We start from the raw sequence: 16,002 nt of genomic DNA, 5'->3' as shown, positions 1-16,002 counted from the left end.
CCTTTGCTCCAGGTGGGTTGAGACCAATTGATGCATCTTAGATGGCCACTTGTTACCATTTAAGATCCCAGACGCCACATTTCAAAATAGAATGCAGACTGTTTTCATAATAGAATTATTTTGCCAATTGACTTAGAAGTCCCCTCAAACCATGTTCCCCAGACCCCCGCCCCTGCTCCGCTGACCTTTGAAGCATTCAGTTTATCCCGGAAACTTCTTTGCTTTTGGTCCAGTCCAATTGAGCTGACCTTCCATGTATTGAGTGTTGTCTTTCCCTTCACCCAAAGCAGTTCTTATCTACTGATTAATCAATAAAAAACCCTCTCCCTCCCTCCCTCCCTCCCTGCTTCGTAACCACAAAAGTATGTGTTCTTCTCAGTTTTTACTATTTCTCAAGATCTTATAACAGTGGTCTTATACAATATTTGTCCTTTTGCCTCTGACTAATTTCGCTCAGCGTAATGCCTTCCAGGTTCCTCCATGTTATGAAACGTTTCACAGATTCGTCACTGTTCTTTATCGATGCGTAGTATTCCATCGTGTGAATATACCACAATTTATTTACCCATTCATCCGTTGATGGACACCTTAGTTGCTTCCAGCTTTTTGCTATTGTAAACAGAGCTGCAATAAACATGGGTGTGCATATATCTGTTTGTGTGAAGGCTCTTGTATCTCTAGGGTATATTCCGAGGAGTTCATTGCTCTTTTTAAAATAAAAATAATAAATAAGAACAATCTTAAAAATACAACAATAAGGAAGTGATTAATAGCTTATGTTTCATTCACTAACAATGTTATATCAATACAAATGATTTTTATATAGAATTTTTTTACAACATAAGAAAATGCTAATAATGTAATGTTAAATGAAAAATCAGGATGTAAAAGGATCATCTCAATTATGTCACATGGAAGGAAAGAAGTCTGAAAAGAAGTATACCAAAATGGTAACTGTGGTTGTCACTGAGTGGTGGAATTATGGGATTATTTCCATTTTTGATTGCTTTCCATTTTTCATAAATGACTATATATTATATTTAAAATAAGACAAAATGTGCTGTTAAAAAAGTATCCATGAAAAAATAAGTATCCATGAGCTAGCAAGTGTTTGTCCACTAGAATTTTTTTAATTATTTATTTTATTTTGTTGTTGCTGAGAATATACACAGCAGAACATACAGCAATTTGACAGTTTCTACATGTACAGTTGACATTGGTTACATTCTTCGAATTGTGCAACCATTCTCACCTTCCTTTTCCAAATTCTTCCTCCTCCATTAAAATAAACTTACTGTCCCACAAGCTTCCTATCTAATCTTTTGAGTTTCTGTTTGTTCGCTAGAATTTAATCAATGTGCATGTGGTTTTTTTTTTTACTTGCCTTTCCCAGTGACTAAATTTGGCTCTAATTTCCCACCTCTGAAACCTGCCCCATCTTCACTCTATGCTAGGTGTGCTTGAGGCTTGTAGTTGTGAATTTACTCCCTAACTTCACTCATGATTCACGTGATGCTCTAATGTCTATTCACTCACAGCTTCTCTGATCCTGACTCCCACAGATCCCTGGGTTCTTGTTTTGTTAGACCCAACCTCATAGCTAATACTAACACTTACCTTACAGAATTGTTTAATTTCAAAACTGTTTTTCGCTCTACTTTTAGAAGAGCCTGGCTTCTGTTTATTTACAAGGGTTTATCCTTTGTTTCGTGGGAACAATGGCAGCAGGGTGGAAAGTGGTAGGATCCAGGGACCTGTAGGGAATGCTGGTCAATTTTCAGCACCAAGGAGAGCTCCAAAGGAGCTGTGCTCCAGGATAATCTCTTGGTGACAGATGCCTTTTATACTGAATATCTCATGGATATCCCTGTAGGTTACATCCACAGGAAAGAATTGTATATCCCTAGGGTGTCAAATGGTTTCATCTTCTATGCTAAGTATAATTGACTGGTACTGGCTACACAATGTGCTCTGTTGGGAAGAACTGTGAAGCCTTGTATAGGTTCAACAGGAAATTGTGCCAAGATAGATTAATAATGTCTGCCACAGATGAAAAATGAGAGCCATTGGATATTTGTTATGCATCTGACAATTCTAGTATAGCCTTTATGGTACCTTGATTCTTAACTGGGTAAAGCAAGCCCACTCCTCCAGGAATTCAAATTCTTCATATTCAAGGTGGCATCTAGTATATATCTTGCTAGAAATTTGAACTTTGTGCTTCATTTAATCATAGTATGCTTCATTAGCTCCCATCAGTTGACTATCTGCCTCACTTTTCCTGCCTAATATTCTGGCTCCCTGAATCCTAATCCACCTAGTTGAGATCCTGAATCCCTACTTGGGTTTTGCCAACCTCCTTTCCCAGGTCTCTGGCATTGTCTATGGCTGTTCACCATCTAAGAGTGGTCCAACTTCAACCCAGATGGAATCCCACCACTTCTATTCCCTCCACCTCCACCTACTTACCAGAACTGTGACATTCCCTCAGAGGCTTGTTTCTGTCAAAATCAAAGGATCAGGCCCTAAGAACATCAATTCTATCCCAGACTAGGGCTGAGCTCCTAGGTGCTTTTAGATTCTTTGATTTGATCTTCTCCCTTCCTTCTGTTCTGCTTCTCCATTAGTCTCTTCAGCTCTGTCCATGCTGAGTCCTAGCTTCCTCCTGCTTCCTCTTTTTCATTATCCCAAATTATTGAGGACTTTTCAACTTGAGAAGGTTACATAGAGGACATACTTCAAATATAACGCCATCTCATCTGTCTCCTATATAGGCAGGATGCTTAGGCCACAAACACAAATAAACCCCATGGACCTGAACATCATTTCTGGTTTCTTTCTGGGGACCTACGCTCAGGACTCTACCCACAGCTAGGAAGAACCCCTTCTCAACCCAGCCATCCACTGAGAGACCTCCAGGGAGTTTAAGGGCTCAAGACTAGGGATGCGGTCCTTATAGAAGGAGGGAGTTTAACATATAATTAATGACTCTGGTATTGTCTTGGCTTCAAATTCGTAACAGGCAAGGTGGGCTGCTGATTGGGTCAGAGACCTTTTGGCCCTGTGGGAACCTGAGTAGAATGTTTGATTTGCAGGTGCTTTTAAGGGAGAGTCTGAGCACAGGGCTGCACTGCCAGCTCCAGGTTCAACTGCCGTCACTGTTGCTCTTTCTTTTTTTTTTTTCTGCCTCTTTCAGAACTCCGGGCTCCATCTCTTCTCTCTGTTCTATTCTCACCCCTCCTTTCTGTTCTCTTCTGCTGTTCTTCCTTTTAAAAAGTGACTTTTAATGAATTTTGTTCTTAATTTAAAGTAATTTTTTATTTAGAAAATCTAGAAAAAGTAAGAAAATATAACTAATAACCCCATCATCTAGAGACACCCACTATTAACACCTTATAATATTCTTCCAATCTCTTTTCTTTGTTTTCTTTTTTGCTATAATGATTTCAAATTTGTTTATTAGACACAAAAACAAATGAAGCCACACTGGTTATAAAACGTTTAAGCAATAGAAATATAGAGAGTAAAATTTGAATGTTTCTTCATACTCCTCCAACTTCAACTCCTTCTCAGAGGTAATCAGTGTTATCTTTTGGGTGCACATACTCTGGGCATTTATTTATGTTTTTACCTGCTTTCGTATTAGTTGGTAATTGTGTTCAGTCTCTAGTAAGAGAGACTGAAATCAATAGTGGCATAAACAAAGTACATGTTTATTGTTTTCTCATGTAAAAGCAATCTGAAGGTAAGTACTATGGCAGCTCCATGGTTATCAGACACGGAGGCTCCTGTGAACTTTCTGCTCTATAATCCTTATTGTCTCCCGTCACTTTGTTATCCAGGATGGCTGCTGAAGTTCTAGCCACATGTCTTTATTTAAGATACGAGAAGAAGGAAAGATGGTAGGAGAAAAAGAGAGTGCCTCAGCTGTTTCCCTTTTAAAGATACTTCCCAGAAAACTGTTTCCACAACTTCTACATATTATTGGCCTAAATTAATCATATGCCCCTCACCCAGCTACAAGGGAGGCTGGGATATGTGGTCTTTTAGCTAGTTGCATTCTACTTTGAAAAAAAGTAAGGTTAGATTACCAAGGAGGAAAGGAAAATGGATACTAACTAAATAGCCATTTCTTTCACTATATATATATATATATATATTTGTTTTTACATAACTGTGATTGTATCATATTTATAGATTTGCAACTTGATTTTTTTACATAACAATGTATCTTGAAGATTTCTTTCCATAGTTCTCTCTCAATCTTTTTAATTGATACCTAACATTTTATGATGAGGCTACATATAACTGGATTGATAAACAATGTCATGATAAAAAAAAAAAATGATGTTGTCAAGAATTTCTTTCTACCGTAATCAACAATTAATGTCCAGGGAGGCCGCATTTATGAAATCAAATGATGTATTGCATTGGGCAAATCTGTTGCAAAAGACGACTTTAAAGTTCCAAAAACCAAAGATGTCACTTTGGTGACAAAGGGCTGCTGACTCAAGCTGTGGTCTTTTCAATCGCCTCATATGCGTGTGAAAGTTGGACAATGAAAAAAGAAGACAGAAGAAGAATTTATATATTTGAATTGTTGTGTTGGTGTAAAATATTGACTATACCATGGATTGTTAGAAGAACAAACAGATCAGAAGAAATACAACTGGAATGCTCTTTAGATGGAGGATGGCAAGCCTTGGAAACCCTATGGGGTAGTTCTACTCTGTCCTATAGAGTCACTATGAGTCGCCGTGAGTCTGAATCGACTCAATGGCAACTAACAACAACAACAATTCTCAGGCACATAAACGTTTATGATTGTTGTGTTTTTCTAACAAATTGGCCTCTACATCATGATGAAATGCTCCTTTTTATCTTTGGCAATATGCTTTGTCTTAGAATCTACTTTATCTGATATTAATATAACCCTCTGGGTTTCAAATGCTATTTTTTTGCACGGTATATCATGTTCCTTCCATTTACTTTCAACCTATATTTAAAGTAGGTTTCTTGTACACAGCATATGTATGGGTCTTTTTTTTTTAATCCTGCCTTTTAATTGGAGTGTTTAGAGCGTAACATTTAGCGTAATTATTGATATGGTTGGATTTAGGTCTAGCAGTTTACCATTTAATTTCTATTTGTTCTCTCTGTTTCTCCCTTTCTGCTGTTTTGGGTTGACTGAATTTATTTCATAATTCTAATTTAATTAATCTATTAAATTTTGGGCTTTATTTCTTGACATTATTTTTTAATGGTTATGCTAAAGATTAGACTAGACTTCTTTAATTTCATTTTCTTGCAACTATGTAGAACCATTTACGCCCTCCCCTTCCATCATTTAAGCCATGGCTGTCATATGTATTACAGCTACATATGTTATAAACCCCGTAATATGATGTTATCATTTTTGCTTTGACTGGTTATATGTATTTTAAAAAGTTAAGAGGAAAAATAGTCTTTTATATTTACCACATATTTACCATTTATGGTACTCTTAATTTCTTCGTAAACATCCAAGTTTTCATCCGGTATCATTTTCCTTCATCCTGGGAACTTCTTTTAGCATTTCATGTAGTGAAAAATCTATTTGTAAAGAATTCTCTTTTCTTTTTTGGAATATTTTATTTCATCTCTATTCTTGGAGCATATTTTCACTAGATGTGAAATTATAAGTTGATAGTTTTTTCTTTCAGCATTTTTCTCCACTCTCTTCTTGCCTCCGTGATTTTGCATAAAAATTCAATGTTCATTAAAATCATTGTTCCCTTACATGTAATGTATCATTTTGGGAGTGCTCCTTTCAAGATTTTATTTTTGGTTTCCAGCAGGTTGACTATGACGTGCCTAGGTGTAGTTTTCTTTGTATTTATCTTGCTAGTTGTTTACTGAAATTCTTGAGTATGCAAGCTTACGTTTTTCACAAAATTTTGGGATATTTTCTATCAAATATGTTTTCTGCCCCATTTTCTCCCTCTCCTTCTCTCTTTCTGATTACATGTGTGTTAATCCTTTTGATATTATCCCACAGGTATCTGAGGCTCTGTTCCTCAGACTGGATAATTTCTATTGCTCTATTACGAAATTCACTAACTTATTAGGTCAAAGAATCTGTGTGTGTGTGTGTGTGTGTGTGTGCGTGTATATATATATATATATATATACTTCCCATTCTCCCCTCCCTCCACCCCCTGGTAACCACTAATTTTCTTTTGTCTCAATGATTCATCTCTTCTAGGTATTTTATGGAGCCCTGGTGGCACAGTGGTTAAGAGCTCAGATGCTAACCAAAGGTTAGCAGTTCGAATCCGCTGGTTGCTCATTGTAAACACTATGGGACAGTTCTACTCTGTCCTATAGGACAGCTATGAGTCCAAAACAACTTAATGGCAACGGGTAGATACTTCATATACGTGGGATCATAACATATTTGCCTTTCGCGTCTGGCTTATTTCATTTAATATAAGGTTTTCAAGATTCAGCAGAACTTCATTTCTCTTTATAAGGAATAATACTCCATTGTATGTATATACCACATATTGTTTATCTGTTCTTCTGTTGATGGGCATTTGGATTGCTTCCACCTTTTGACTGTTGTGAATAATGCTGCAATGAACATTGGTATACATGTGTCTGTTTGAGCTGCTGCTTTCTGTTCTTTTGGGTAGATACCTGGGAGTGGAATTGCTGGGTCATATGGTATTTCTATGTTTAACTTTTTTAGGAACCGCCAAACTGTTTTCCACAGCGCTGTACCATTTTACATTCCTATCAGCAATGTACAAATGTTCCAATTTCTCCACATTCTCGCCAACACTTGTTATTTTCCTTTTTTAAAAATAATAGCATTCTAGTGTTTTCTACAACTGTTATATATAGTATACATTTACATTTATACATATTTTTCTTTAAACTAGAGATTGGAGAGATAGGACTCTATATCCAGTCTGTCATTTTTATCCAATCTCTTGTGCTCCTTCATCCTCTTTAAATTCTGTCTTCTCTCTGTCTTTCTTAGGTTTCTCTGACCTTTAGCCTCAGCCTCTTTCAGTTTTTTCTCTGGCAGTGTTTGTGTGTGTGTCCCTCTTTCTGGCTGTGGTTCTGTTTCTACGTCTTTCTGTGGCTTTAACTCAGTTCTGATTATTTCTATTCATGTCTGTCTCTTACTGTTTCTCTAAGCCCCCCTGCCTTATGATCTCCCCAATCTCAGTGGCTGCTCCCTATCAGTGGGAGGCTCTGGCCCCCATGGCTGCCTGGCTCTGGAGCAGTTTGTGGGTGGGGGAGCCCCAGATTGCTGCAACGTGGAGCAAGGATTTCCAACACATGCTCCCCCTGGCAGCCTGCCACCACAGCTCACTGCCTGCCAACATCACACTTCAACTTAAAGAGGGAAAACTGCCAGACCAATGTTTTAGCTACAGCCCCGTGTCAGGGTTGCATGGGGAATCTCGCAGCAGCCCCTGCCAGGAGCTAGAGCAGTGAATGGATGAGGGAAGGGGGCTCTGGGCTGCTGGGTGTTGATGGGTGGTCCTGGCTGCCACCTTCTCTGGCCTCACTGATTCTGGGTACCAGAAAATTTGCCAGGAGTCTACTCTGGGCTCTGAGCTGAACTGAGTTCCTCTGGGCTTTCCCAGGACAGGGGCTCTTCTTTTCCTAATCTACTTCTGGGCAGGTAGGTCACTAGTGGTCCTGTTTACTATCTCCATCATCTCTCCCTGCCTCACTCATCCACAGTGTGGCTGCCTCCTCCATCTACCGGCAGGTAGCCCTGTGTTGTGAGCCGAGAGACCCTATGCTCAGGGAATGGTCTGAGACTGAAGACAAGAATTCCTCTAGTTTTACTGGTCAAGTGTTAGGAAATGCCAGAGAGCAGTATAAAGCACTCATTCTCGCCAAAGAAGAAATGCCCATCCCTGTCAGTGCAATAGCTCCATTCTTTTCTAGGATTTATCCCTGCTTGCTTAGAAGTGCCCATCCTTGCTAGAGTAGACACACTCATCTATAGAAACACGTATTCTAGAAAATGTAGGGATAACTATTTATACCAATGCAGAAGCACCTATGTCTACCTGCATGGGTAAAACCCCCCTCTTTGCCAATATAGACTCACCGGTTCTTTAAGGATAATCATACCCCTGCCTGTCCTGGTCGATATGCCCAGCACAAACACTGCAGAGGCTTTCATTCCTATCAGTGTAGAAGCATTCATACTTGTGAAGTGGGCTCTCCATTCCTGTCAATATAGGAATGCCCCCTTGTTAACTTCCATCATGACTCAGTTGAAATGTCCCTTCTTCCAAGCAGTCCTCCCATTCTTCCAGCAAATACGTACCCTCCCTGCATGTACAAAGGCCCTCATTCAGCCCAAGCAGAAACGTGCTTCCCTCTAGAGCATAAAGCAATTTGGCACTGTCAGTTCTTTATTATCATTCCTCCCACTGTGGAGGTGCCCAGGATTCCAGCGTGGACGAGTCCAGCCTAGAGCTGGAGAAATGCCTCCTTTAAGGAGGACAGTGGCTCCTAGGGCTGCAGATATAAAACATGCATCCCTATGAGCATAGAAATACCCATTCCTGCTAGTGTAGAAACATCCATCCTTGAGGACATGGAGGCTCCCCATCTTGCCAGCATGAAAGTATCTATCTGAACCAGCGTACAAGTGCCTGTCAAAATGGAAGCACCTACCTGTGGGAGGGTGCCAGTGTGGTTACACCTATCTGCTGCCAGAGGCAGAAAGGCCCCTTGAGATAACCAGCAGACCCAGAAGGAGTTGTGTATCAATAAGGGAGGGCAGCAGGGAGAGTTGGGGGGAGGTGGAGCCACTTGATCAAAACCAACAGCCTGGTGGAAGTACCAACTGCCAATATAAACAGATAAGCACTAATAATTACTTTTTCTTAAAGGCCCCACTTACTTGTCCCATTTTCCTGAGAACGCCACCTGCACAGCTGCTCTTAATCAAGGACCATTTAATTCATTCCCAGATCTTTGTCTGCACTAATTGTCTTAAACAAACTGAAGTTCATTTCACCTTATTCCCAAATGGCCTGGAGGGCTTCTAATTACCTGTAGGTGGTTCTCCACAGAATCGCAGCCCAGCTTCATTAAAGATCACAATATGTTCCTTTAATAGGTTTCCCGTTAAAATTCAATGGGTTCCCATCAAAGTGAGTTATGTCCCAGGGAAAGAAAAAATCCACTAAAATGTATTTTAATTAAAGTGAATTAAATATTACCTATGTCAGTTGCGGCCAACAGGTTGCACTTCAGACTGATGCTAGTAGAGAATGAAGGCGAGAGATGGGGAGGGGGAAGGGGAGGAGACAGGAGGGCTCAGACGTGGGGTGAAGAGCTTTGGACTCAGACAGACTTCAGGTTGAATCCCAGCTCTGCCACTCCAAGTGTGACTTTGGCTAGTTGTTTCTTCACCTCTTTGAGCCTCAGTTTGTTCATCTCTAAAATGGAAGTAATAATCCCTAGGTCGCAATTTTTTTTTTTTTTACTAGGATTAGAGACTATATATATAGAGAGAAAGTGTTTTACAATAAGAAGTATTCAATATATGTCACTATTATTATAAATATTATACTAAATATTGCATAACAAACAGCCCTTTCCCACCCTCCCCCAAGTATCAGTGACTTCACACCTGTATTTCTCACGAGGACTGCAGGTTAACACTATCCCGCAGAGTTTTCTCTCTTCCCAGGTGTTTTCACCTGATTCCATGGTTTTAAATCTCATCTGTATGGTTTTGAAATGTATGTTTCAGGCCCCGGTTGCTCCCCTAAGCCCAACGGCATGCCTGATATCTCCACTAAGATGCCAGGACCTGATGGGACCTTCTGTGCAGACACCTGAAACCAATTCTGACCGATGGAAGGAGAAAAGCAAGGTATTGAAAGGATGCTGTGCAGGTCCCGGAATCTTTAGGAGGCCTGGCTGAGGAATCGGGCTTAGACAGTGGGCAGGAGCAAAAGGAAGCTGGGTGGCCAGGACTTAGCCTAGAACAGGTATGGAAAGGACACCACTGCCAACATTTTTCTTCATGTACCTTTTTTTTTAATTGAAGAGGGCCTCTTTCCCCAGAAGCTCATCTCTCCCATTAACTTCTGTGTAATAGGCGGGGTCATGTCACAGCTCTGCCACCCATGCCCAAACCAGTCCCTGGCAAGAGGAATGGATCACCATGATTGGTTCAGATTCGTGAACCTTTCCTCCCTCCTTGGGGCAAGGAAGGGGCTCTGTGAATCACAGAGTGCCCAACGGTCAACCAAAGTCAGGGTGCCATTAGCAAGGACGAAAGTGGGCCATGGCAATTGGGTGGGAACACAGTGTCTCCCCCCAGACTCCTACTGCCCAAGGAAGCCAGCAATCAAATGCAATCTCATAGATGTAAAAGCAGCACTGGTATTCTTGTTTTTCTGTGATTATAGGAGGTCTTCTCAGAATTTTCAACCTTAAGGCAGTTGTTGACTGTCAGAAAGTTTGTAATAGAATCATTTTCAAACCCAAAATTTTAGACAGAACTCCAAAATAAAGTAGATAAAGAAAAATATTCTGGTTAACAGACAGACAAAATAAAAATACTCTGGTTGTGTGCACAGCGGGTGGTGGGTGGAGGGGCTCTAAGCCCAATTTGCTCTGCCTTTCTCTTCATTCTCTCCCACCAGGACCCCTGAGACATTGTCAAAGAGCACAGGATTCTGCCAAAGTCGGCTAGGGAATCACTGTAGAAAGAAAAAGGAATTTCCATATATTGGGTATCTACTATATTCCAGGCAATTGTGCATACATTCACTTCTTGAATCCAACAATATCCTTTAACGCTCATTTTAAAGAGTTGAAGGTTCCTAGGTAGTACAAATGATTGGTGCTTGACTGCAAACCTAAAGGTTGGTGGTTCGAACCCACCCGGCAGTACCCCAGAAGAAAAGACCTGGCAGTCTGCTTACCTTAAGATTTGTTTGTTGTTGTTAGATGCTGTAAAGTCGATTCTGACTCATGGGGACCCCATGCATGCAGGGTAGAAGGACTGCTCCGTAAGATTTTCAAGGCTCTGATCTTTCAGAAGTAGATCGGCAGGACTGTCTTCCAAGGTGCCTCTGGGTGGATTCACCAACCTAGAGTGGAGTTCTTCGTTAAGATTACAGCCAAGAAAACCATTCAGAGCAGTTCTACTCTAACACGTGAGGTCACTGTGAGTCGGAATCCACTTGACAGCAACTAACAACAACAAAGAGAGATGAAGTCATTGCCTAAAGCCATATGGTAAGGGGTAGAGCCAGGACTGGAAACCAGATGTCCGTGTCCAAAACCAGTGTTAGGTCTAAGATACAGAGCTGTGTCCTTGCCTGCACCCCCTACCCTGGCTGAGGGCTGGCCTCGGGACAGTGCCCTGAGTTGGCAGTGGGGTGTATTGAGAAAAGCACACATTTTAGAGTCACGTGGTGACTTTTGGAGAGGCCTGGTTTTAAGTTCCAACTGTGACTTTAACTGGCTATGTGACCTTGGACAAGTCTCTTGACCTCACTTGGACTCAGTTTCTTTATCTGCAAAATGAAACTTTGGATCCTAAATGGCTTTGACATTCTAGGACCTAAATTTAGCCCACCCCAGCTGCCCAGCTGGCCTGCCTGACACCTGCTGGGCAAGTCCTCGTCATGGATGAGACAGGGCCAATATTGAAGAGCCTGGGCCTCAAGAGAGGAAGTGAAACTGGAGCCCTCTGCCGTACCACCCCAACCCCACACTGCCCCCACCATCTGACCTGATTAAAACTCAGCCACGGGAGGCCCTGCCAGTGACTCAGCCCCTTGTCCTATCTGATTTTCAAAGTCAGTTCCTAGAAGTTGAAAGTTACTTCTCCTCTTCTGCAGCCATCACCACCACCTCCCACCATGAGTCAAGTTCTAATTCTGTCTCACCACGGAGCCAGGAGGAAGGCAGTGACGACACGGGGGCTTTTCAGGGGAAAGTCTGGTTGGAAGTCTGGAGGCTGCGGCATTGCCAGAAGGGTTGAGAAAGGCAGAGGACAGTCCTAGTCATGAATGGAAATGTGGTGTGTGCAGTGCAGTGTTCATAACCAGAGACAGGGTCCCAGTTCTGCCACCTACCAGTTGTGCGACCTTTGGCATGTTACTTAATCTCTCTTTGCCTCAGTTGTATGTAGAATAAACAGGAAAACCCTCCTTCCCAATTTCATTTCTCAGAAATAACCACTGTTATGGTTCTGAGTGTGTCTTTCTGTATTTTCTCCGTTGCATATAGAAACCAGAAGAAATAGGTAAAGGCAGAGATTAAGATGAATAGCAATAGAGAGATGGGAAGATTGGAATAGAGTTGATAGTTCTAAACACAACAATGAGATCATACCATCCACTGTTCTGAGAGGTAGTTTAGAACAGGGTTAAAAGTATAGGCTCTGCTATGGAGCATTTGTTGTTGAGGCACTTTCTATCTTCCTCACCAACCTCCAGCAGAATGTAAGTCAACAACGGCAAGAGCTTTGCCTTTTTTGCCATATCCCCAGCACCTGCAACAGAGTCTGGCACACAGATGCGAGCAATAAAATATTTGCTGAAAGGGGAAAAAACAAGTACAATTCTGGAGTCAGACTGTTTAAGTTCAAATCCCAAATCTCCCACTTACCAGTGGTGTGACCTGGGGCACAGTACTCAACCTTCCTTTGACTCAATTTTCTCATCTGTAAAATGGAGATGGTGTTACCTACCTCGAAGGTTTGTTGTGATAGTTAACTGACATGATATATGTAAAGCTCTTAAAACCACACCTAGCATGTAGTAAGCACTCCATACATGTTGGCTACTATTATTACAACGTTTGGTCTTCATTAAATATATGATGGATACTTTTTCATGTCATTGTATGTGACACTACTTTGTTCTTATTTAACAGCTCTGTAATATTCCACTGTACAGATATAACATGCATTAACCAATTTTTAACTATTACAGTGTATCTTTTACTCTTACTATTATATCTTGGTATGTATATTTTGGCATCATCTGAGTTTTCTTCAGGGAAAATTTTTGAGATGAAATTACTGGGTCAAGGAGTTACCCAAATTAGGCAACCAGTTCTGGCTGTTGCTACCATTGTCTTAGAGGAGTCTTTGCAGATGTTCTCTCCAGCCTCAGAGTGTTCTTCCATCCAAACAGTCACGGTGTTCACCCAGTTGCAGATGTGGGTATTCTCAGGGGTACAGCCCGAGACATTACATACCTGACAAATTCAAGCTATCTTTCCAAAGAAAACATCACCAGATACACACACACATGATATGTAGCTAGAAGAGTAGGTTAATTGGAAAAGACACCAGTAAAAATCAGCCTTAACACCACCCTGGAAAGGATCAATTCAATACTTTTAACTACAAATACTACACTTAAAATCTAGGCACACGCCCAAGAGAAGATACCTCCAGTGTAAACATCCCAAGTACCTCATAACGAGGACATCCAGTCCCAGTGGAGAGCTGACCCTGAGGTTCACTAAAAAGTAGACAATTTCTTCCCTGGATTCTGTGGATTGAGAAGATGACATTGGGAGTAGAAAGCTTTCTTCTAAGATCCTCAAATCAAGATTCAAAGCAAGACAACAGATTTACATTTGGACTTAAATTTTATTATTTGTCTTCCCCCTTTTACTTCTGGCCTATTGTATTTACCTTATTTTTGTCCTTTGTTCCACTGACAATTTCTTACTGTAAAATTTGTTACCTGGCCTTTCGCAGCATTCGAATAAAAACTGTCCATTTCATTAAGACATTTCATTAAGAGCCCGAGATGGTACTGATCAGAAGGGATTCAGGACACTGAATGTTGCTGATTTTTTCAGATATCTCCACTCTAACTAAAAACCCCTAAACAAAAAATATAATGTGTGATTTATTTCTAACCATGACTCAAATAGAAACTAAGATAACTCAAACTTTAAGGCTCCATGGACTAGCAAATCAAGTACAGGTAATTTTTATTATTTAGGATTAATTTAGACAATCAGTCAAGACAAAGTCTATGAAATAGCTAACACCTCTTGTTGCACCATAGTTACTTCAGAAACAGTAGAACAGAAGATTAAGCAACTGTGAAAGACAGGTACTTGGTCAGCTAAAGGTGACCAAATAGACCCTTGGATTTACTCTCCTGGTTAGACTTAGGCAATGCGTTCTCAGTGTGGGTGATATCATCCCCAAGGGAGAAAAACTGTTCTTGAGGGACAAAAAAACTTACACTTTTTATCTATAAAGCACAGATATGCATATAGTACATAAAGCAGATATACGGTATATGTATGGAAAAAATGTCTAAAAAGGATCCTCAACCACTAGTCATAATCAAGCTGATTCTGACTCATGGTGATCCCAAGTGTATCAGAGTAGAACCACGTTCCATAGAGTTTTCGATGGTTGATTTTTTGGAAATAGATCACCAGGCCTTTCTTCTAAAGCACCTGTGGGTGGACTCAAACCTCCAACCTTTGGGTTCTCAGGAGAGTAGTCCACACACTGCCTCCTCCTCCTTACTTCCATAGCTCTCCCAAATGACCTCTGTTTCTTGGAGTCCTAGGTTTCCACAGAGGCACTCCAAGAGCTGCGGCAGGAGCAGGGCTTGGGGAGTGTCTGTGCCCTCCACTTTCTCTCTGTCCTCAACTGCAAAATGTTCGTCTGTCCTAACAAGTCTAATCCAGCTGGAGCCACCTAGACTTCCTATTTATTGTTTCATTTAGAATCTCAGCTTGCACTTCCCTTTGGGCTGTTTGGGGGCACACCATTTGACTCTTGGGTTGAGTCTGATTTCAGCTAATCCAAAGTGGTTTCAGCTGGTTTAGGACGAATGCAACTAGCCAGTACCAGCTCAGTTGGAATCTGGGTACTGGTAGTACCAGCTCAAAATGGTTTAAACCAACTACATTGGTTTATGTAGCTTAGACAAATTTTGTGGGTCTAGAAAACTAAAAAACCTGTTGCCGTTGAGTCGATTCCGACTCGTAGCGACCCTATAGGACAGAGTATAACTGCCCCATAGAGTTCCCAAGGAGCACCTGGTGGATTCAAACTGCCGACATTTTGGTTAGCAGCCATAGCTCTTAGCCACTACGCCACCAAGCTTTCCTTTGTGGGTCCAGCTCGGCTAAAATAGGTCAAACTGGGGAGTGGTGGTCAGGTACAGTGAGGGAGCCCCGGCAGACATGACGTAGCTTGAGCCAGTACAAACCTATTTGTTGGTTCCATTTGGTTTGCTATGGCCAATAGTGAGCGTCCCTATAAATTAAAAAACAAAAAAATTTTTTTTTATTGTGGAAAAAATATATGACAGAAAGTTTGCCATTCTAACCGCTTTTAAGTTTACAATTCAATGACATTAATTACATTCACAAGGTTGTATAACCATCACCCCTGGCTATTTGCAAAACTTTTTAATCACCCCAAACAGAAACCAGTACCCATTAAGCAATAACTTCTCATTCTCCTTTCCCTCCAGTTCCGGGTAACCATTAATCCACTTTGGTCTCTATGCATTTCCCTATTTTAGATATTTGTGTAAGTGAGGTCCTACAATATTCCCCCTTTTGCATCTGGCTTATTTCACTTAGCATAACGTTTTGGGGGTTCATCGATGTGGTAACATGTGTCAAAACTTCATCTCTCTTTATAGCTGAATACTATTCCATTGTATGTATATACCACATTTTGTTTATTAATTCATGGACACACGGGTTGTTTCCACCTTTCAGTTATTGTGAATAATGCTGCAATGAATATTGGTGTACAAGTATCTGTTTGCACTCTTGCATTCAAGTCTTTTGGGTATACACCTGGGAGTGGAATTGCTAGGTCCTATGGTAATTCTGTGTTTAACTTTTTGAGGAACTACAAAACTTTTCCGTAGCAGCTGCGCTATTTTACATTCTCATCAGGAAAAGTTCCAATTTCTCCACATCCTTACCAACACTTGTTATTTCTGTTTTTTT

General features: G+C 40.9%; 1 long non-coding RNA gene across 1 annotated transcript; it reads right to left on the bottom strand.

The window, feature by feature from the left end:
* Positions 1 to 350: 350 nt before the first annotated feature.
* LOC135232437 (uncharacterized) lies at positions 351 to 15,987 on the bottom strand. The gene is made up of 3 exons (XR_010323022.1): positions 8,117 to 15,987; positions 1,618 to 1,754; positions 351 to 706 (listed from the first exon to the last, which is right to left on the bottom strand). It is a non-coding gene; the product is annotated as an uncharacterized LOC135232437 (long non-coding RNA).
* Positions 15,988 to 16,002: the final 15 nt, after the last annotated feature.

The sequence above is a fragment of the Loxodonta africana genome, chromosome 9, assembly GCF_030014295.1.
Source record: "Loxodonta africana isolate mLoxAfr1 chromosome 9, mLoxAfr1.hap2, whole genome shotgun sequence".
In the NCBI taxonomy this organism is placed as follows: Eukaryota; Metazoa; Chordata; class Mammalia; order Proboscidea; family Elephantidae; genus Loxodonta; species Loxodonta africana.
The sequence above is the reverse complement of the archived record's forward strand: the minus strand, read 5'-3'. Positions and strand labels throughout refer to the sequence as shown.